Source organism: Dendrobates tinctorius, unplaced genomic scaffold (genome assembly GCF_039654945.1).
Source record: "Dendrobates tinctorius isolate UK_male_01 unplaced genomic scaffold, ASM3965494v1 ptg000211l, whole genome shotgun sequence".
NCBI classification, from domain to species: Eukaryota; Metazoa; Chordata; class Amphibia; order Anura; family Dendrobatidae; genus Dendrobates; species Dendrobates tinctorius.
Window position 1 is genome coordinate 19,392,355 of NW_027361878.1, and position 22,660 is coordinate 19,415,014.

Here is a 22,660-nt window from a genome sequence, read left to right on the forward strand (position 1 = left end):
GGTTTTTTTATTTTAATTTTACTGCTTTTAATAAATTCTGAAAATAAAAACAAACAACTGCAACTTTTTTTTCAATTATTTTCTATCCAAAGGGCTTATTTTTATTACATTATTTTAGCCTCTGTAGGGTTTTCTTCCTTTTCTTTTTCTACAGCTTTTTTTTTACCGTACAGAATAAATAACTATATCTTGATAGACTGGATACTTACAGACACTGTGATACAAAATGTTGTTTTTTTGTTTTTTTTTTTTGGGGGGGGGGAAGGAAATACGGGCAAGTCTCTGGTTGGCGGTCTCACCTGACTCGGCAGGAGGTAGCGTGGCGGGGACATGTTTGGTATCCAGCTTCACCAATGGCTCCATCACTAGAGGGTCAGACGCTTTCCCAAAAGATAGAAAGAGGGGAAGGTGAGTTTGTGTCTCTGGAGAAAGAGCGACGAACGTCTCTGGAAGAGTTAGGTATTCTGTCAGATCCAGGCCTAGGGTCTCCTCGATCCCCATGGTTTGTAGGTCACAAGAGTTCATGGTGCTTTGGACAATGTCCACATTGCAGGTCTTGTCCTCGTTTTCTGAACTTGTAGGTGATAAGAGAAAGTCTTTCCAATTTAGGTCCCTTTTCCTCTCCATATTGGTCCCTCTGCAGGTGCCTGTGTGCTGTCTGTATCACCACCTGTTTTACACACTCCTTTTTTTACAGCAGAGATTATATATTTCTTCTTACCATCACTGTGCCATACTGAACTGTCATTATCTCCCACATCCAGGTCAATGAATACTCGTGCGCATGAATGTAAAATGGGTGGAGCTACAACTCTTCACTCTGCATTCCCCAAATTGTGTTACCATGGAGACCCTATATCGTTTCCCTCATAAACTGTGTTACCAGGACAGCCTGACAAAGTAATAAAGCCAAATGGCTATATATATATATATATATATACACACACACACAGTGGGGAAAAAAAGTATTTAGTCAGTCAGCAATAGTGCAAGTTCCACCACTTAAAAAGATGAGAGGCGTCTGTAATTTACATCATAGGTAGACCTCAACTATGGGAGACAAACTGAGAAAAAAAAATCCAGAAAATCACATTGTCTGTTTTTTTTTCATTTTATTTGCATATTATGGTGGAAAATAAGTATTTGGTCAGAAACAAGCAATCAAGATTTCTGGCTCTCACAGACCTGTAACTTCTTCTTTAAGAGTCTCCTCTTTCCTCCACTCATTACCTGTAGTAATGGCACCTGTTTAAACTTATCAGTATAAAAAGACACCTGTGCACACCCTCAAACAGTCTGACTCCAAACTCCACTATGGTGAAGACCAAAGAGCTGTCAAAGGACACCAGAAACAAAATTGTAGCCCTGCACCAGGCTGGGAAGACTGAATCTGCAATAGCCAACCAGCGTGGAGTGAAGAAATCAACTGTGGGAGCAATAATTAGAAAATGGAAGACATACAAGACCACTGATAATCTCCCTCGATCTGGTGCTCCACGCAAAATCCCACCCCGTGGGGTCAGAATGATCACAAGAACGGTGAGCAAAAATCCCAGAACCACGCGGGGGGACCTAGTGAATGAACTGCAGAGAGCTGGGACCAATGTAACAAGGCCTACCATAAGTAACACACTACGCCACCATGGACTCAGATCCTGCAGTGCCAGACGTGTCCCACTGCTTAAGCCTGTACATGTCCGGGCCCGTCTGAAGTTTGCTAGAGAGCATTTGGATGATCCAGAGGAGATTTGGGAGAATGTCCTATGGTCTGATGAAACCAAACTGGAACTGTTTGGTAGAAACACAACTTGTCGTGTTTGGAGGAAAAAGAATACTGAGTTGCATCCATCAAACACCATACCTACTGTAAAGCATGGTGGTGGAAACATCATGCTTTGGGGCTGTTTCTCTGCAAAGGGGCCAGGACGACTGATCCGGGTACATGAAAGAATGAATGGGGCCATGTATCGTGAGATTTTGAGTGCAAACCTCCTTCCATCAGCAAGGGCATTGAAGATGAAACGTGGCTGGGTCTTTCAACATGACAATGATCCAAAGCACACCGCCAGGGCAACGAAGGAGTGGCTTCGTAAGAAGCATTTCAAGGTCCTGGAGTGGCCTAGCCAGTCTCCAGATCTCAACCCTATAGAAAACCTTTGGAGGGAGTTGAAAGTCCGTGTTGCCAAGCGAAAAGCCAAAAACATCACTGCTCTAGAGGAGATCTGCATGGAGGAATGGGCCAACATACCAACAACAGTGTGTGGCAACCTTGTGAAGACTTATAGAAAACGTTTGACCTCTGTCATTGCCAACAAAGGATATATCACAAAGTATTGAGATGAAATTTTGTTTCTGACCAAATACTTATTTTCCACCATAATATGCAAATAAAATGAAAAAAAAACAGACAATGTGATTTTCTGGATTTTTTTTTCTCAGTTTGTCTCCCATAGTTGAGGTCTACCTATGATGTAAATTACAGACGTCTCTCATCTTTTTAAGTGGTGGAACTTGCACTATTGCTGACTGACTAAATACTTTTTTTCCCCACTGTATATATTATACATACACACACTCAGTGTGTCCGTAAAGTCATGGTGCACTTTTGATCAGCCACTGGAAAGCAACAAAAGACTATATAAATGTGAAATCTGCTCCAAATAAAAGAAAACCTCTCCCAGTTTCATACCTGTTCAGTGCAGTTCAATGTGGGCTCCATTTGTTGCCCTACACACATCCAAACTTGTGGTTGCATGATGTCACCGACCTGGCAGTGTATTAATCAGAATTCAGTTTATCAGGGGTTAATCTGACTGGGGCTCAGCAACAGCTTAAATGAGTGTGTGTTGTTTGATTGTTTCTTGTTATCTCTCCTCATGAACAGGTCTGATATGATTGGGCCAGAGAAAGGGCGCCACAATGTAAACTATAAAAGTGCACCATGACTTTACGGACACACTGTATATAGGCTATTAGTCTCTCTAGGAAGCATGAACCGCCAATCGCTTATACAATACACATATTGTAAAACTCTCTCAACTAGACCCCAACCTACGACTTGACCCAACCTAAGCTCTCCTTTTATTCACTGTTCTTGGGGACCACTTGGACCCAGGTTTACGGTTCCTTGTGTGTTTATGCCCTTTTGTAATTTTTTTTTTATGGTGGTCTGCAGCCTGTCTTTGGGAAGTGAGCACCGTGGATGGTTGTGTTGAATGTGGGAACTGTGGATGGGACTAGAACAGAAGGAAACAACTATGACTGCAAAATCGGACTGTTTGTAGTCTGTTCCATGGATACACATAGGTCGGACTGTTTGTAGTCTGTTCCATGGATACACGTAGGTCGGACTGTTTGCAGTCTGTTATGATGGATACACGTAGGTCGGACTGTTTGTAGTCTGTTACCATGGATACACATAGGTCGGACTGTTTGTAGTCTGTTACCATGGATACACGTAGGTTGGACTGTTTGTAGTCTGTTACCATGGATACACGTAGGTCGGACTGTTTGTAGTCTGTTACCATGGATACACATAGGTCGGACTGTTTGTAGTCTGTTCCATGGATACACATAGGTCAGACTGTTTGTAGTCTGTTACCATGGATACACATAGGTCGGACTGTTTGTAGTCTGTTCCATGGATACACGTAGGTCGGACTGTTTGTAGTCTGTTACCATGGATACACATAGGTCAGACTGTTTGTAGTCTGTTACCATGGATACACATAGGTCGGACTGTTTGTAGTCTGTTCCATGGATACACGTAGGTCGGACTGTTTGCAGTCTGTTATGATGGATACATGTAGGTCGGACTGTTTGTAGTCTGTTACCATGGATACACATAGGTCGGTATGGGTGCTGTGGAAAAGACATTTTAAATAATTATGTATTGGAAAGCTTTGTCACTTTAAAATTTTGTAAAGAAATTGGCCCCTTTTTTTTCATTGCTGGCTTATCTTGAGGATAGACCATCAGTACCTGATTTGTGGGGGTGCTAAGGATGTGCCATCAATAAGAAAGTAGTGGCCGACCCCTGATGACACAAGCTGCTGATCTCCCCAACTGATGTAGCGCTGCAGACAAACAACAGAGACCCGGTTTCTAACTACCCGCCTGACGCGCCCAGCACGGATCTCTGCCAGCACAAAGCGGTCACAGTCCGTTCCTGCAGATTCCGCTGGCGTCACGTCACAGAGCAGCGGCTTCTGTTCTGTTCTGTTGACAGGGTGTGACTGCCAATGTCACGCTGATTGCTTGCTGGCTCCCCGCGGTCTTACTGTAGGGAGCCCACTGTCAATCAGCATGAGTCGGCAGTAATGTCTCGACAGAGCAGCCTGGAAGAAGAGAAGCTGAATCACCAGTGGCGCCGACATCAGGTACAACAGGCAGGTAATGTTTCTGTTAGTAACCGCCTCCCTTTTAGTTTTCATGCCCATTGTAAAAAAAATATGTAACAGCTCTGGACAACCCCTTCAAAGGTGGTGGAAGTAGTCCATATAGGGTAAATCTGGTGACACATTAGTCTTAAAGATCCTCAGATATGTTGGCAGCCGTATGATACACACAGAGATCCAGTTATTCTTTTCCCATTTTTGCAGTGTTTTTTTTTTCGATTGAAACGAATGAGAAATTGCAAACACACTGACCTGAGTATGTTCACACATTGCGTTTTTTTCTCTCCTGCATTTTTCTATTTATACTAGCTGAAGAGCTCGGCGCTGCCCGGGCATAGTAACTAACTACGGTAAGTTATAAAAAAATTATAATGAATATATATATATATATAAAGCTGAGTGTAGAGCACCGCCCATTCCGCATAGCCACCAAACTCTCAGTATATGCTGGGGATTGTAGTGTGTCAGTGAAGGAGTTGCACAATTTTTTTTTTTTTTTGACTCTCGCTGCCGTAATCACATATTCTTCATGTTTTGATTTTATTCTATCTATATTTAAGAAGGCTTTTTTTTCTTCATGGATTTTAAAGCCTATGAACACCAGCTAAACGATGGTTTTCACAGGGTGATTGTAATGAGAGGCACGGGGGTCTTCTGCAGACCCCTGGCTGTAACGGCAACCCATTGGTGCCTCTTTGACGTCGTGCGAGCTTGAAATGGCGCATAACCCTGCCGGCGCGTGTTAAATGCCGCTGTCAGAGATTCACAGTTGGATTTAACGGGTTATAATTTATTTTTAGAGCGTTATTGATTCCATGGTGCCAGACATGAGAAGGGAAAGCACCCAGAGAGATCACGGAGATTCAACCAAAATGTCAGTGGAAAGCAACTCCGCTGCCTCCAGTACGGTCACTGCCAGCTCCACAATAACAATAGTAACCACTAGCTGCCACCACCAACCGCTTATACTGGCTGATTGGACACCCGTTACTGGTAGCATGTGGCTTCAGGGGGTGGTTAACAGAGCTATTATATATATATTCAATCTAGAAAGGTAGGCAGTGTTTATACAAAGATGATACAAAATGGGAACAAAATAATACAGTATACATAAAATAGAAAGGATAAACAGAAGAAATGTAGTAAACCTGATGTGACAGGCTTGGCTCTGGCTTCTATGAAGGGGAGCTCTTAGTTGTTTATGGAGGGAGTAACTGACAGAACTACAGCCACTGTTCCTCCCAGGACTGACACTGATCATAGTTCAGTATTTGCTTTTATTAACACAAGCCCCGTCCACATACCACCACCTCCAGTGATTAATAACAAGGCTGGTCAGAGATGTTTCTATTATTTTTAAAAAATTACAGGGTCCCTCAGCTTTGATGATCTCTTTCCCCTGGAGGTCCCAGGTGGAAGATATTACTGTCATGTTTCCTTCTATCCTTTTTTAATGTTAGTCTTTTTTTTTCAGATTCTCTGAGCAGCACAAGTTCACCAAACCCAACAATCCCCAGGCTCTGCTGCTCATGAACCACTCCGCCGTGACCGTGATGGAAGAAATCAAAGACATATGCCTGGCATACGGGCAAAGTGATGAATACAGTTTTGTCTTCCACAAAAAATCCAACTAGCACAAGCGTCGCGCAAGGTCGGTGAACTTGTGTAGTTTTTCCTTTTTTTTTTTGCCTAGAAGCTCACAATCTGGGTAATGGGGGAAGACCGTCCAGGATCCCTCCCTTTATGACATGTTTATCCCTCAGTAAAACATTGGTGGCTAGAATATGCCAAAAGGGTTTTGCTGTGGTGATCTGGCACCTTTCAGGTAAAGCAGGAGCTTTAGAGATGTCGTGCCTTACTAACGCTGCTCTCCACCGTCCATGAAGGGGCACAATAAGACCCCCACAGACCCGCCATTGATGCCCTTCACTATCAATATAACAAATGCTTTAATGAGGTCATCCCCTTTAAGCTCAGATTTCTGGCATGTAACGTTATAGGAAACACTAAAATGTCTATCTCTTGCATGGTGGGTCAATTCCTGGGGTAATGTATATAAACCAACTAGAAATCGGACTGAGAAAAAAAATCGCAGCGATTCTCGGGGCGAGACTCGCCACTGCAAATCAATGGGTGCGAGAAATATATATTCTATAGAGTGTATATATAATGTTTTTTGAGCTGTCAATGTGACTTTACAGTAGCTAGACATGAATCGGACGGCATACGCATGGTGCGAGTGCTGTGCGATTTTTTTATTTTTTTATTTTTTATTTTTCTCGCACCCATTGATTTGCAGTGGCAAGTCTTGTCTGAGAATCGCAGTAATACGCAGCATACATTACCCCAGGAAAAAACCCACCATGCAAGATGAGGTAGACAATTTAGTGTTTCCTATAACGGTACATGCCATAAATCTGAGCTTAAAGGGGATGACCTCGTTAAGGCATTTGTTATATTGATAGGCAAGGGCATCAATGGCGGGTCTGTGGGGGTCTTAGGCTATGTGCATATGCTGCGGTTTTTGCTGCGGATCTGCAGCAGTTCTGCAGACAGTGTACAGTAGCATGTAAGTCTATGTGATTTACCTTCTGCTGTGCACATGCTGCGGATTTTTAACTGCGGAAAAGCTGCGGTTTTGAATCCGCAGAAAGTATTGACATGTCAATTCTTTCTACGGATTCCGCTGCGGTTTGCCACCTATTCCATTGTCCAGGTGTCAGACCGCAGGGGAAAACCACTGGCCAATCCACAGGTAAAACCGCAGGACATTTTACCTGCGGTTTTACCTGCGGATCCGCAGATACAAATCCACGGGTGAATCCGCAGCGTGTACACATAGCCTCATTGTGCCCCTCCATGGACGGTGGTGGGAGCAGCGTTAGTAAAGCACGACATCCCTAAAGCTCCTACTGTGCTGGGTGAAAGGCACCAGATCACCACAGCAAAACCCTTTTGGCATATTCTAGCCACCAATGTTTTTACTGAGGGATAAACATCTCATAAAGGGAGGGATCCTGAACGGTCTTCCCCCATTACCCAGATTACCCGCCATTGGACGTCTCCCCCGCTTTGATGAGGGCTTTGGCGGTGAGCCTGCATCAAAGCCGGGACATGTCAGCTGTTTTGAACAGCTGACATGTGCCCGCAATAGGCGCAGGTGGAATCGCAATCCACCAGAGGCTATAAACTAGTTAAATGCCACTGTCAAACTCTGACAGCGGCATTTAACCGGCGCTTCCGGCCGTCGGGCCGGAAATGCGCGCATCGCTGACCCCGTCACATGAACGGGGGTCAGCAATGCGTTGGCATAACAACCAGAGATCTTATAGAGACCTCTCTGATTCTTGCTGCCTGATTGCCAACCGGTAGTCGGCGCTCATAGCAATGCAGTATTTCTGCTACATATAGGCCATCTGCTCATCGTCTATATGTAGCAGAGCCGATCGAGTTGTGGATGCTTCTAGCCTCCCATGGAGCATGCTAAAATTTAAAAATTTCTTACTAATATGAAAAAAATAAAAAAAAATATAAAAGTTTAAATCACACCCCGTTCGCCCCATTTAAAAAAAAATTACACATACACATATTTGGTATTGCTGCGTTCAGAATCGCACGATCTATCGATAAAAAAAAGAATTAACCTGACTGCTAAACGGCGTAGCGAGGAAAAAAAATCAAAACGCCAGAATTATGCTTTTACTCAGTCGCCATGACAGCACTACAAGAGAGGGGATCCGCCCTTCGGGGACAGGAAACTTACAGACATAAAAAGGCGGCCCTCTCTCCTGCCTCAGTTGGTTTCTTGTCCCTGACAGGGGATCCCTGCAGACATACCTTTAGGATCATGGATGAAGGCCGAGGCCTGGCGGCCGACTCAGGCAGCGGGGGTCCCCTGCTTCGGCCTGACCAGAGCTGTGTAAGCGCCGCATGGCAGGGGAACTGTTGATGCAGGCGGTGCCAGGTGGAAGTGGCCTCCAGGGGGAGAGCCCACTTCAGGATGCCCAGCGCCGGTACCGGGTGAGTAGGCCCGATCTCCTTTCCCTCCTCGCCCGGGCCAGGGGGGAGGTGAGCGCTGTCCTTTCCGGTGGCGGGGGTGCACGGGCCCGGGTACGTTCGCACCATTGCCGGGCATCTGCCTCCGCTTCAGTGAGTGGCCGACAGCGTGCAGGCATGGTCTAATGACGCGGCTCCGTCGCGCCGCATGAAGCGCCGGTCACGCTTTGCGGGCCGCGGCCTGACGTCAGAGGTGTGCACCTCTGGAGGGACTGGGCAGCAACGGCATGTGCGGCGTCCGGGGCCGCGCGCGCCGGCCTGGTGGGGGAGCATCTCGCCGACCCCCGCCGGGGGTGCGGTCAGGGGGAGGGGAGGATACCGGGCGCCGGAGAAGAGGGTACTCGGCGGGCCTGATGGAAGACACCTGTGGGCCCCAGAGGGGGCAGTACTGTGGCTGTTTGAGGGCTCAGGTCACAGGGAGCGCTGCTTCTGGCCCTGTGTCATCCTATAATGGCGTCGCAGGAGCAGCCAGAGCCTCTGGAGGAGACGCAGCCTCAGTCTTCAGAGAAAACGGAGCAGCGCTCTAGTAGCAGCAGCCGTTCTGAGAAACATAGGTCCACTCAGAAGGCGAGACCTGAGAAGTTCACGAGCTGTAAGGGATTGGCGGCTCCGATGGACCCCCCACAAAACCCGGTACTGCGTTGTTTTAAGCCAGGGTAAGTGAGCTATGAGAAAGTTCATCTGGGTGATTATCTGTTCCCCTTATGTTCCCTCTCTCCCATTCTACCAGGGGAAAAAGTGCTCAGGGAAAAGCAAGCACAGGGAGTGTGCCGAGTGTGGGTCCCCCTCCCGGATGGTCAGGGGAGGAAGCTCTGTAAACCCTGCATTCATCGCCTGGTCTCGGAGAGACAGCTGACTTTACCTCCAGTATAAGGGAGATAGTCAGACAAGAAGTCAGGGGTTCGGCTAGATCACTTTCTCCGGCAAGGTCTAGAGAAAAGTCCCCTAAATCCCTGGTTCTAGTCTCCGATAAGTGATTCGCAGGAGCTAAAATCGGATTCATCATCATCTTCTTCGTCATCTGAAGCCAGATCAGGCCATTCCTGTTTCCCACTGGAACAGATTAATCATCTGGTAAAGGCGGTAAACACTACAATGGGGATTGAGATAACCCCAGCAGAGAAGTCGGTACAGGACTCTATGTTTCGGGGTTTGGACCGGAAAAACCGTAGGTTATTCCCTCTAATTGATAAAATCAGTGCCCGTTATTACAGCGGAATGGAAGAAACCCGAGAGGAAGGGCTCCCTACCTCCGGCCTTTAAAAGAAGGTATCCCTTTGAAGAAACAGCTTCATCCTCATGGGACAAAGCCCCAAGATTGGACGCGGCTATAGCAAAGGCATGCAAAAAGACTTCCCTACCATTTGAGGATCTTGGTAGCTTAAAAGACCCTCTGGATAGGAAGGCTGATGCGTTTCTTAAGGGAACCTGGGAGACATCAGCTGGAGCCCTACGGCCAGCAATTGCAGCCACATGCACCGCCAGGTCCTTAACGGTTTGGTTGGACCAGCTGGAAGAACAGATTAGGGATAAAGTCCCAAGGCAGGACATTCTTTCCCCCCTCTCTACAGCTCAGGGGGCGGCGGCCTTCCTCTCTGATGCATCGGCAGACTCGGTGAAATTAGCAGTCAGATCCGCGGCCCTCTCCAAAGCCACCCGTAGGGCCTTGTGGCTTAAATGTTGGCCAGGCGATATGTAGGCCAGATCTAAATTATGCGGGATCCCATGTGAAGGGGTTTACCTGTTTGGCAAAGTTCTGGATGAGCTGTTAGAAAAGGCAGGCGACAGCAAGAAGCGCTTCCCATATTTAGGAAGACCACCTTACAGAAGGGACTCCTACAGGTGGTTTGATCGAAGGAGAACATTCAGAGAAAGACCCAGATATGACACCAGGAGAAGAGGTAGGGGGTATATGTTTAATACCCCTCGAGACCGTAATGATCCCAAATGACTGACGGACCAGGTGGGAGGTTGTTGTCCTTCTACCCAGCCTGGTCGTGTATTTCAAATAGTCCTTGGATAGGGAGCGTCATCAGAACAGGAGTGAGGTTCGAGTTCCAGCAGACTCCGTGTGAGAAGTTTATTCTAACTCCCATCCGTTCTTCGTCCACAGAACAGAAGGCGTTGGAGGCGGAGATCTACGATCTTCTCCAGAAAAGTGTTTTGGTCAAAGTTCCTGAGCTACAAAGAGGTAAGGGGTTTTACTCCCCCCTTTTTCTAGTCAAGAAGCCAGATGGCTCTTATCGCACCATAATTAATCTCAGAAGCCTTAATAAATTCATTAAAATCTACTCTTTCAAAATGGAGTCTGTGAAATCGGTGATTAAACTGCTATTTGGTGGGTGCTTTATGGTAGTCCTAGACCTTAAAGATGCCTATTATCATGTCCCGATACATGCAGACCATCAGCAATTTTTAAGGGTGGCCATCTCACTGGGTGGAAAAATAAGCCATTTTCAGTATAGAGCACTTCTCTTCGGGGTGGCGGTGGCACCCCGGGTCTTCACAAAGTTAATGGCGGAGGTTATGGCCCATCTGCGCGAACAGGACATTCTCGTAATTCCCTATCTAGACAATCTCCTAATTGTGGGGAACTCAGAGCCTCATTGTGCCATCCAATTAGGGAAGGTAATATCCAGCCTTCAGAGTCTAGGTTGGATCATTAACTTTAAAAAGTCATGACTACAGCCCCTGAAAGTGCAACAGTTCCTCGGCCTTACCCTAGATTCTGATATACAGGCGTGTCTGTTACCAGAGTCTAAGAAAACCCAACATCAGATACGTAGGGTAATAGATAATCCATCGATTACCCTTAGAAGGGCTATGTCACTTTTAGGCTCACTTACGGCGTGCATTCCAGCAGTACTCTGGGCCCAACTCCACACAAGAACTCTGCAGTGGGACATCTTACACAACACCCCTCGGCTACAGGGTTGCCTCGAGGGTAGAGTCACCTTATCTAACGTTACCATTCAGTCCCTTCATTGGTGGTCCCTGAGTTGGAATCTGCATAGAGGTGGTCCTTGGATAAACCATATCTTCCGAATTCTAACCACGGATGCTAGCCCCAGGGGCTGGGGGGCTCATATGGGGGATAACTGGGTCCAGGGAGTGTGGTCTCCGTCCGAACAGAGATCCTCCTCTAACCTCAATGAACTGCTAGCAGTAGAGCAGCGGTAAATGCTTTCCTTATGTCCCTACAGGGCGAACACGTCAGACTATTCTCAGACAACCAGTTAACTGTAGCCTACATTAACCACCAGGGGGGAACCCGGTCCAGGCCCTTAATGGATGTAGCGAATCGTATTTTCCAGATCGCCGAGCTTCACCTCCTATCCCTCACAGCTCTACACATAAAAGGAAAACAAAATCTAACAGCCGATTTCCTAAGCCGCAACAGGCTCAAACAGAGAGAGTGGACACTAAAAAAGGCTGTCTTCGGACAAATCGTACACAGGTGGGTGCTTCCAGAGATAGACTTGTTCGCCAGCAGAAGGAACAGTGAGCTCCCCTTATTCTGTTCTCTGGATCCCAGAGAAAACCCGTATGCAGTGGACGCTTTCCTGATTCTGTGGAGCTTCGGTCTGGCATATGCCTTCCCCCCGCTGAATCTGATTCCAATGTTGCTAAGGAAAATCCGAGAGGACGGGGCCCACGTTATCCTAGTAGCCCCATTCTGGCCTAGGAGGTCATGGTTTCCTTGGCTGAGGAAAATGTCTGTATCTCAGCCATGGATTCTCCCCGAGCTCCCGGACCTTCTATCCCAGGGTCCAGTATATCACCCACGAGTTCCAACTTACATCTAGCGGCAAGGAGCTTGAGGGGGAGCTATTAAGGGGGAGGGGGTTTTCCCGGGGGCTAGTCAACACCCTCTTAAAAAGTAGGAAAGCCTCCACAACAGATATTTACACCAAAATCTGGAAAAGGTTTTTTGCAGTGTCTGGGGCGGAGGTCGGTCAAAAATCTGCATTGATCAGATACTGGAATTCCTTCAGAGGGGGTTGGAGATGGGCCTAGCCACAAATACGCTTAGAGTCCAGGTTTTCGGCGCTAGGGGCCTTCTACAACTGCAACTTAGCAGGTAATTACTGGGTGGCAAGATTCATTAAAGCAGCAGCAAGATCCAAACCCATTATTAAAGATAGGCTGGTCCCATGGGACCTCAACTTAGTTTTAACAGCATTAACAGAGCCTCCCTTTGAGCCTATTGACTCCGTTCCCATAAAAATCCTGTCATTTAAAACTGCACTGTTGGTTGCCCTAACGTCAGCCAGGAAGGTTAGTGATCTGCAAGCCCTCTCTAGGATACCACCATACACTCAGTTTGGAGAAGATAGGGTCACCTTAAAGCCAGACCCCTTATATCTACCCAAAGTCGCCTCGAAATTCCACAGGCTTCAAGAAATAGTCCTCCCATGCTTCTACCCAAACCCCTCTAACCTGACCGAGCAGAAGCTCCATTCCCTTGATGTGAGACGATGCCTCCGTAGTTATATTTCGGCCATGGAAAAGGGACAATGCCCTGTTTGTATCCTTTCAGGGAGCTAGGAAAGGACTTAGAGTGTCCAAGAGCACCCTAGCTAGGTGGATTGGGGAGGCTATCTCTTTTGCTTATACAGCAGATGGGCTGGAGATTCCGGAAGGCATAAGAGCGCACTCAACTCGGGCCATGGCAACATCCTGGGCAGAGAGGTCGGAAGTATCCATCGAGGACATATGTAAGGCGGCCACATGGTCCTCTCCATCAACTTATTTCAACCACTATAGACTAGATTTAGGTGGGTCCCCCGGCCTCATGTTCGGGAGAAAGGTGCCTGAGGCAGCTATCCCTCCCTAAAGCTCTCCTCATCTCTGTAAATCTCTTGTGGTGGTGTCATGGCGACTGAATAAATGCTCAGCTACTTACCGGTAGTGGTGTTTTTCAAGAGCCAATGACAGCACCTTCACATTCCCTCCCTCTGCTTTCACGTCTTGGATCAGCACCTTTCCTTTTATTTTAAAAAGTTAGTCACAGTAGTAAGGACATTTAGTTTGACTGAAGATAAATATAAATTGCTACTAACCAGGGAGGTCCTCTCATGCTCTGTAATCCAACTGAGGCGAGAGAGAGGGCCGCCCTTTTTATGTCTGTAGGTTTACTGTACCCGAAGGGCGGATCTCCTCTCTCGTGGTGCTGTCATGGGCTCCTGAAAAACACCGCTACCGGTAAGTAGCTGAGGATTTTTGGTCGCTGCGATATTGCATTAAAATGCAATAACGGGCGATCAAAAGATTGTATCTGCACAAAAGTTGTAGGATTAAAAACATCTTCTCGGGACGCAAAAAATAAGCCCTCACCCAACCCCAGATCACGAAAAATGGAGATGCTACGGGTTTCAGAAAATGGCGCAATTTTTTTAAGAAACTTTGGAATTTTTTTTCACCACTTACATAAAAAAGGACCTAGACATGTTTGCTGTCTATGAATTGTTAATGACCTGGAGAATCATAATGGTAGGACAGTTTTAGCATTTAGTGAACCTAGCAAAAAAGCCAAGCAAAAAACAAGTGTGGGATTTCACTATTTTTGCAATTCACTGCACTTGGAATTTTTTTCCCGTTTTGCAGTACACGACATGGTAAAACCGATGCAGGAAAACAGGTCTGGGAGCTGTTTCCAAATTAAAACCACTCTGGGGCTGAGTCCAATCCTACACAGGTGGGTGCTCGTGGAGCTGGTGAGCACAGCAGAAATGTGAAAGAAGGAAAACGGCCCACCATCCCATGTAGAAAATGTAGAAAACTTTATTCAGCTATTGAGCCATATTAAAAGAGTGAAACAACTGACGCGTTTCTGGTGCGCTGAAAGCACCCTTAGTCATAGGTATATTAAAAACAAATCCACAGGAGTTATATAGGGGTCATAGACCAATCAGAATGTGCAAACAATCAATAGTGGCTACCTGAAAGAGTATACACACCAGAAATTCAAAAACACATACAAATACCATAATTCAATAAATATAAAATCATTACGACAATTCATGCTATTCGGGAATTTTGTATCAAGTTTTAAAATCCAAAAAGCCTCCCGTATATTCAGCAATTTTTGTCTGTCACCTCCCCGTTCAGGGCTATTAACCCTCTAAAGCATAAAATGCAAATGAGCTAATATTGCCCTGGTGTGTTCTGACAAAATGTTTTACCGCTCCAGAATAAGCTGCGTTTTTTAATTCAATGTTCCTTAAATGTTCTGCTATCCTTTTTTTATTTTTTGCATGGTGCAACCAATATGTTGAATTTTGCACTGTGTGCAACAAATACAATAAATGACATTCATTTTCGCAGTTCATGAAAGAAACAATATTTTGTGCAAAACCATTGTATGAAAAAATGGATTTTGTTTTGTCAATGGCATAAATGCAAACGTTACACCTGGAAGACGCACATTTAACAAAACCTGTAGTTCTCAACCATGAACTGCAAATGGAATTGGATTTTCATAGACTAGGAGGCAAATAATTGCCCAAGCTGGTGCCTCTGCGCTCAACATATCGGCCACCCGATTGTATAATTTGTCTCCGTTTATCATCTTGGTTTATCACTGCCAAGTATTTCTTGACAATCTCCTTAATCTGGTTAAATTGAGGACTAAAAGGAGTCGAGAACGTGACTACTGAGTTCTCTGGAATGACATTATGGTTATTACTTAATTTGGAAAACCGGGATTTACTGGAAACTTTATGAAACGCGTTATTGACATTATAATGATTATAACCTCTTTCTTTTAAACGTTTGATAATAATTCTGCTTTCTTGGAAAAAAAGGTCATCATTGGAGCATAACCGTCTTGCCCTGTTAAATTCCCCATAGGGAATAGCCCTGATTGTATGTTGGGGTGACAAGATGACGATCATAATAAAGAATTCCCTGAAGTTTCTTTTCTATAAATGGGGGTATGAACCTCGCCTGAACTCAGATCGCCCAATAAAATGATATCCAAAAAGGAAATTTGAGTGCCAGTGTCACTGATGGTGAAAAATAAATTCAAATTATTTAAATTAAGGTAAGACTGAAAAACTGGCAGTTCTGCTGGATCTCCCTGCCATACAAACATCAGATCGTCCACATATCTGCCAAACCAGAAAATATCCTTCAAGAATGGATTTAAATCATGACAAAGATTTTGTTCCTCCCACCAAGCCATGTATAGTATTGCAAGGGATGGTGTAAAATTTAACCCCATAGGGGCACCCAAAATGTGAAGAAAAAAAGATTTATTGAACATTAAAAAAAGCTTATTCTGGAGCGGTAAAACATTTTGTCAGAACACACCAGGGCGATATTAGCTCATTTGCATTTTATGCTTTAGAAAGGGTTAATAACCCTGAACGGGGAGGTGACAGACAAAAATTGCTGAATATACGGGGAAGCTTTTTGGATTTTAAAACTTGATAAAAAATTCCCGAATAGCATGAATTGTCGTAATGATTTATTTTATATTTATTGAATTATGGTATTTGTATGTGTTTTTGAATTTCTGGTGTGTATACTCTTTCAGGTAGCCACTTTTGTTTGTTGATTGTTTGCACATTCTGATTGGTCTATGACCCCTATATAACTCCTGGGATTTGTTTCTAATATACCTATGACTAAGGGTAATTTCAGCGCGCCAGAAACGCGTCAGGTTGTTTCACTCTTTTACTATTGCTCAATAGCCGAATAAAGTTTTCTACATGTTATACATGGGATGGTGGGCCGTTTTCCTCCCCCTCACATGGTAAAACCAATGGTGTTGGTCAAAAGTAAAACTCGTCCAGCAAAAAACAAGCCCTCACATGGCCATATTGACAGAAAAATAAAAAAGTTATGGCCCTGGGAAGAAGGGGAGCAAAAAAGGAAAACGCAAAACCGAAAATACCCCTGGTCGTTAAGGGGTTAAAACGATGTGTACATTTTTTTTTACAATGCTATTTTAACATGAGATTTAACATAGAGTGAACAGCTTTGTGTAAAAGCTCATGTTAAAACAGCATTGCATAACGATGTCATACGGATGTTCCGTGGAAAAATCGCACTGAAATCGCCTAACACTCGCATGACACTCGCAGAGCACTTGCATAGCACTCGTCATTTTTTTGGTCCGGAAATCAGACCGTTATTTTTCTCGCAAATGGGTATAAGCCCTGATAGTGATATTTGGGAGATGTGACCTTTTGCATGCTGTTTAGTCCTATATGTTCAATTACCACATTAGACTTGTCTCAATAGTGAATTTTTGTCTTTGTCTCTTTTTTCCCATTTCTAAGCAAGTCCATCACACACGTGGTCTCGCAGCTTTCCTCCAGTTACGTCTTCTACTGGAACAAATTTTTTCTGGACCAGCCGAAGCTCTATCTTCCAGGATTCGATGGCAGAGTTGGGCTGTACCCCAGCCTGCAAAACCTGATGGATAACCTCAGCTGGAGACAAGCGGACTGTAAGTGTTACTAGCAAATTCCTGAGAAACATGTAACTCCCCAAAATCAGCTTTATTACCACTACATGGTCACATTACTAATGCCCTGCAATATGCAGCAGCCCCCCATGATAAAGGTGGGGCAGCACAGGTGCCAAATATTGATGAACTGACACTGACTCCTACCCTTCACAAACATGGGGGTTGCATTATATTATAGCTGCACATGGATGAGGTGTGTATCGGGCACCAGTCACACATTCATGTAGGGCACAGGGTTTGGTTTAAGGCTCATTCAGACGTCAAGTCCAATCAGTCCAAGCTCATACTGGCCGCGGCTCTCCCGACCTGAGCGTGATTGCTTCATATATCTCTATGAAGCTGCCACGCTCGGATTATGAGACCCTCGACCAGTCCATGCATGCAGTCAGATTTCGAACCGATTGATGCAGACGTGTGAATGAGCCTTTGCAGCTTATTGTTCCCGTCCGTACTATAAGATCAGGTGGGTTCCTGCATTTAACTCGTGACAACAAATTCTATAAGGAGGGGTTTTAGAAGTGGTGACCAAACCTCCCCTTTCCATAGGATAGGAGAAGGCTTAAAGGGGTGGTCCAAGATACAAATTAATTTTTATCCTAAATTCTTATCTTTTTAGTGCCATAATAGAAACACTTTTTTAAATCTTTATTTGACTCGCCCCCAGAGGACGTGGGGTACTCGGTGCCGGGCCCGTTGATTTCAATGGGAGATGTCACAGTGGCAGTGACCCGGTCCGTGGCCTCAGGCGGTCAATGTAAAAGGGGTAGAGTAATGGGGATAAGGTTATTGAGATGATTCGTGACTCCACCTGTGGTTTCTGGTCAGTTTGACCAGCGCTGCAGGGCTGCTTCTCTGGGACAGATGGTGTGGTGCAGCAATGATGTTGAAGCTCCCCACAGGTGGAGCTGTAGTCCCAGGGCAGAGTAGATGAAGTTGGTAAATGGGGAGATGGTGTAAAGAAGTAGATGTAGCAGAGCCGGGTGCAAGGCACAGGAATAAGTGGAGGACACAAGGGCATGTAGTTTTAAGTCTTTACTCAGTCTGGTGCACACAGATGCCCGCTTCAGTGCCGTGTCCTCCAGGTCAGGGGCTCAGCCAACTCCCAGGCAAGGTAAAGTACACCCTTCCAGCACTCCTCCAACATGTGCCTTCTCTGAACGTCTCCTCACTAGCGCTTAAACTGAAGAACTTGTAGTTGTGTATTAAACTCAAGTTCCTCCTTCTAGATGTTGCTTGGAACTCTGCTTGTACGGCAGACAGCTGTAGCCTGCTTCGGGGACTTCTTACTATCAGGTCCCGGCTCACACACATTGCTATTGTGCCCCCGAGTCTTAGGTGGGAATAAAGTGGTGACAACTTCTATTCCTCCGGTTTCTGCTGCAGGAACATCAGTGTCCATACAACCACGGAGACCGGACTCCGGCCATGCGCTTTAACTTTGAGAAGGGCTCTGCTCTCACCCTTGTCCTCAGTTCTCTTCTCCTCATGTTCCGTACTAATCTATCTTCCTTCTGAAGAATTAGGCTTTCTCTTGCTCCTTCCCGTGCCAGCTGCCCAGATCACAGGAGTCTGCTGCAGCATTTGCTTTCACTCCATCCCTCTCTGGGGATCTTCTCTCACCTCACTGACTGACCTTTCCTAACATTCTCCCGGTCTCATGTGCAGTCTAAGCTTCACCCACCTCCCAGCACTCTTCATGTTCCAAGCAGGGAGCCACAAAGGTTGCTCTGCTACACTACTGGTGTGTGTGGGATGTGAGTGTTGGAGTGTGGTCAGGTGTCTCCACCTTACCTGGATAGTGGGGTACTACACCTCAGGAGGAGGTGCAGTACCTCTGTGACGACTGAACCCTCAGGGGCGCCACACATTAATTTAAAATTCCCTATACTTCTCTAACTACAAAATCTTACTGTTTTTTTCACATTTTCTTTTTAATGATGCTTTGCTGTAGAATCCCAGTGCATGCTGAGATACTCAGAAAAAGCTTCATCGAGGGGGGCAGAGGCTTCAGTCACTGCCGCAACCCCTACCATGAAGCGAAGAATCATCAGTGATGCTAATTTCAGGGGTTGGGCTAGTCCCTGAACTGTGTGCACAATGAGAGTGCGCTCTCTGTTGCTGGCTCAGATCAGTAGTAACAAGCCGGTAGGAGAGTGCGCTGTGTCAGAATACCCGGTATGTAGAGAACAGCACCACAACCGCAACTGACGCACACTAACAGTGCGCTCTGTTGCCATGTCATCACTGCTAATCTGAGCCGGCAACAGAGAGTGCACTGTCATTGTGCACATCGCTCAGGAACTAGCCAACCGCTGAAATTACTCTGGCCAAATAAAACTGATGGAAACAGAAAAATGATTAATCCGCTCATTACCCCTTTGGTTTCTGTTCTTGACAACAGCGCCATCTGAAGGCTATAAAAACATCAAATGCGTTTCCAAAGTCTGCGTATGTCACTGAGGTGTTTGTGAATGCAGCAAACCTCTGTCTTGCCCTAATTCAGCAATCTTTAATATGTCTGACAGGTTGGATGCTGCTTTATTTTCACACAATTAACCCATTAATAGCTTTATTGAGAAATTCCCATTTTTCATCAACAACTTGTGCAACAGTGTTTTGGGCTCTGGTGCAGCAGAAAGGGCTGACCCCGGCACAGGCTCAGGAACGGCTAAAGGTGAGCGATCAGTTTGCCTTGTGATGGCATTTTTATGTAGCTTTCCATAGATAAATGCGAAGAACATAAATATTTGTGACAGATTTCGATCAGCGGAGAACCGTCCTCCTATATCGGTCATTGCAGAGATTAACATTTTTTATGAATGTTTGCATCAGATCGCTGGAATGATTATGGGTCGCCCTCCCAGGGCTGTGGGGTACTCGGTGCCGGGCCGGTCACTCAGGGGGGAAAGGTGTCACAGCAGCGTTGACCGGTCCGTGGTCCTGGGCGCCCAAATAAAAGGGGGTTGATGAATAGAGTTTATGAATGGTTCGTGACGCCACCTGTGGTGTTCGGCAAGTGAGATGTTAGGCCGACGCTGCATGCAGATCCTCTGGGACTGGTGGTGTGTTGCAGCCAAGATGGTAAAGCTCCCCACAGGTGGAGCTGTAGTCCCAGGGCAGTGTAGATGTAGCAATGGAGGAGAGACACAGGCAGTGAAGAAGCTGGCACCCAAATGTAGCAGAGTGGAGTGTGTTGGCGTGGGAATAAGTGGGGACACCAGGGCATGCAGTTCCAAAGCTTTACTCACAGTCTGTAGTACACACAGGTGCCTGCCTCCGTGCCGTGTCCTCCGGGTCAGGGGCTCAGTCAACCTCCAGGCACGATAGGATGCTCCCTTCCAACACTCCGCCAACATGTGCCTTTTTGAACGTCTCCTCTATAGCGCATTTAAGTGAAGTACTCCCAGTACTGAGTTACACTGGAGTTCCTCCTGTCCGATGTTCCTATGAACTTTCCTTGTACGGCAGACAGCTGTAGCCTGCTTTGGGGATTCCTTGTTTCCTAAGTCCCGGCTCACTATCAAAGTTGTTGTTCTGCCCCCAAGTCTGAGATGGGAATAGTGCATTTACAGCCCACTACTCCTCCGGTGTCTGTTGCAGGACCATAAGTATCTGAACAATCTCGGGGACTGGTCCCCGGCCTTGCGCTTAGAACTTCTAGGTTGGGTTCTCCTCTAACCCATGTCCTCTGTTCCCTTTTTCTCCTACGTTCCGTACTAGTCTTTCCTTCTTATGGAAGATCAGGTTTCTGTTCAATGTCTTTCTCCTTCTTTCCTTTCCCGTGCCAGCCGGCTTAGATCACTGAGGCCGGCTGCAGCACCTCCTTCCTCCATCCCTCTCTCAGGGATCTTCTTCTCACTGACTGACTGACTGACGTGAAATTCTAAACCTTCCCGCTCTTATATCTATACTAAACTCCACCCGCCTCCCAGCATGTTTCGTGTTTCCAAGCAGGGAACCACCAAAGGGGCTCTGCTACACTCAAAGCAGGGAGCCGCAATGTGGCTTTGCTACACTTCTTTGTGGTGATGGGTGCAGGTGTTGGAGCTTGGTTAGGAGTTCCCACCTTACCTGGATGGTGGGGCACCACACCTCAGGAGGAGGTGCAGTACCTCTGTGGCGACTGAATCCTCAGGGGCGCCACATTTACATGGGTGGATAATCGGGCTGAGCTTTTCTATGAACTCTTCTTTGACAATCATCAACTTGTCCATCAGTTAATCTTTAGGAAATGGTTCATATTGTCACTACATGTTATTTCCCACAAATGGCAGGAGGTATGGGATTGCTTTAAAGGGGACCTGTCACGTGGATCTGTGGACAGTATGGTATAGAGAGGGAGAATCTGAGCAGAATGATACATAGGTTTGGTGGAAAAGGTTTAATATAAGTTATAGTATTCATGAACATCCCTGGTGTTCCTATGCTTAGGAGCCCAGTGGGCGGTCTTACTACTGGTTTACATCTATCTGCATGCACAGTTATACAGGGAAGACTGTCAATCACTGAAGAGCACCACCCACTGGACTCATACACATATTTCAGTGAATACAATGCAAGGATTACTGAAACCTTTCCCACAAAAATGGCTATCCATCTGATCAGCTCCTCCAGCTCTATACCATCCAGCCCACGGATCAAATACTGTTTTTGCATGACTGCTTCATCACTTGTGATTGGAAGCGCTGACTTGCCTGGAGCAAGCACAGTCTTGGATGCAATGCGCTGCAGATTTGTATGTCCGGAGGCAGAGCCGTCCATGTAAGGCAGCATTGAGGAACATTCATGGATCCTTCTGTTTCCCGCAGGGAACGCTTTCTGGAGATATTGTATTCAGAGTTAAACATCAACTACAACAACGAGCCGGCAATGTACAGGAAAGGCTCCGTCATCATACGGAACAAGGTAAGATGGAGACATAGGAGAGGGAGAGTCGCCGTACAGAGAGATGGTAAATGATTGGTTGCAGCGTTCTCTTTGCATTCATAAAATACTGAAATTGTGTCAGATCCCATTAGCCCCTTTGCGACATGCGCCATACTAGTACGGCGCATGTCGTATCTCCCCCTTTGAAGTGGGCTCCGGCAGTGAGCCGCAGGCAGAATCGCGATCCGCTCGCTGCTATTAACTAGGTAAATGCCGCTGTCAAACTCTGACAGCGGCATTTAACAAGCTCTTCCGGCCGTTGGGCTGGAAATACACGCACCGTTGACCCCCTTCACGTGATCGGGGGTCATCACTGTGTCGGCATGACAATCAGAGGTCCTCCTTGAGACCTCTATGGTTGTTGATGCCAGATTGCTATGAGCGCCACCCTGTGGTCAGTGCTCGTAGCAATGCTGTATTTCTGCTACATATTGGCGATCTGAGCATCGCCTCTATGTAGCAGAGGTGATCGAGTTGTGGCAGCTACTAGCCTCCCATGGAGGCCACTGAAGCATGCCAAAAGTAAAAAAAAAAAAAAAAAAAAAAAAAAAAAAGTGTTCAAAAATATATAAAAAAAATACAAAAGTTGAAATCACCCCCATTTGCCCCATTCAAAATAAAACAATTAAAAAAATCAAACAGACACATATTTGGTATCGCCACGTTCAAAATCGTCCAATCTGTCAATAAAAAAAAGGATTAACCCGATCGCTAAATGGCGTAGCAAGAAAAAAAATCAAAATGTCAGAATTACGTTTTTTGATTGCCGAGACATTGAGTTAAAATGCATTAACGGGTGATC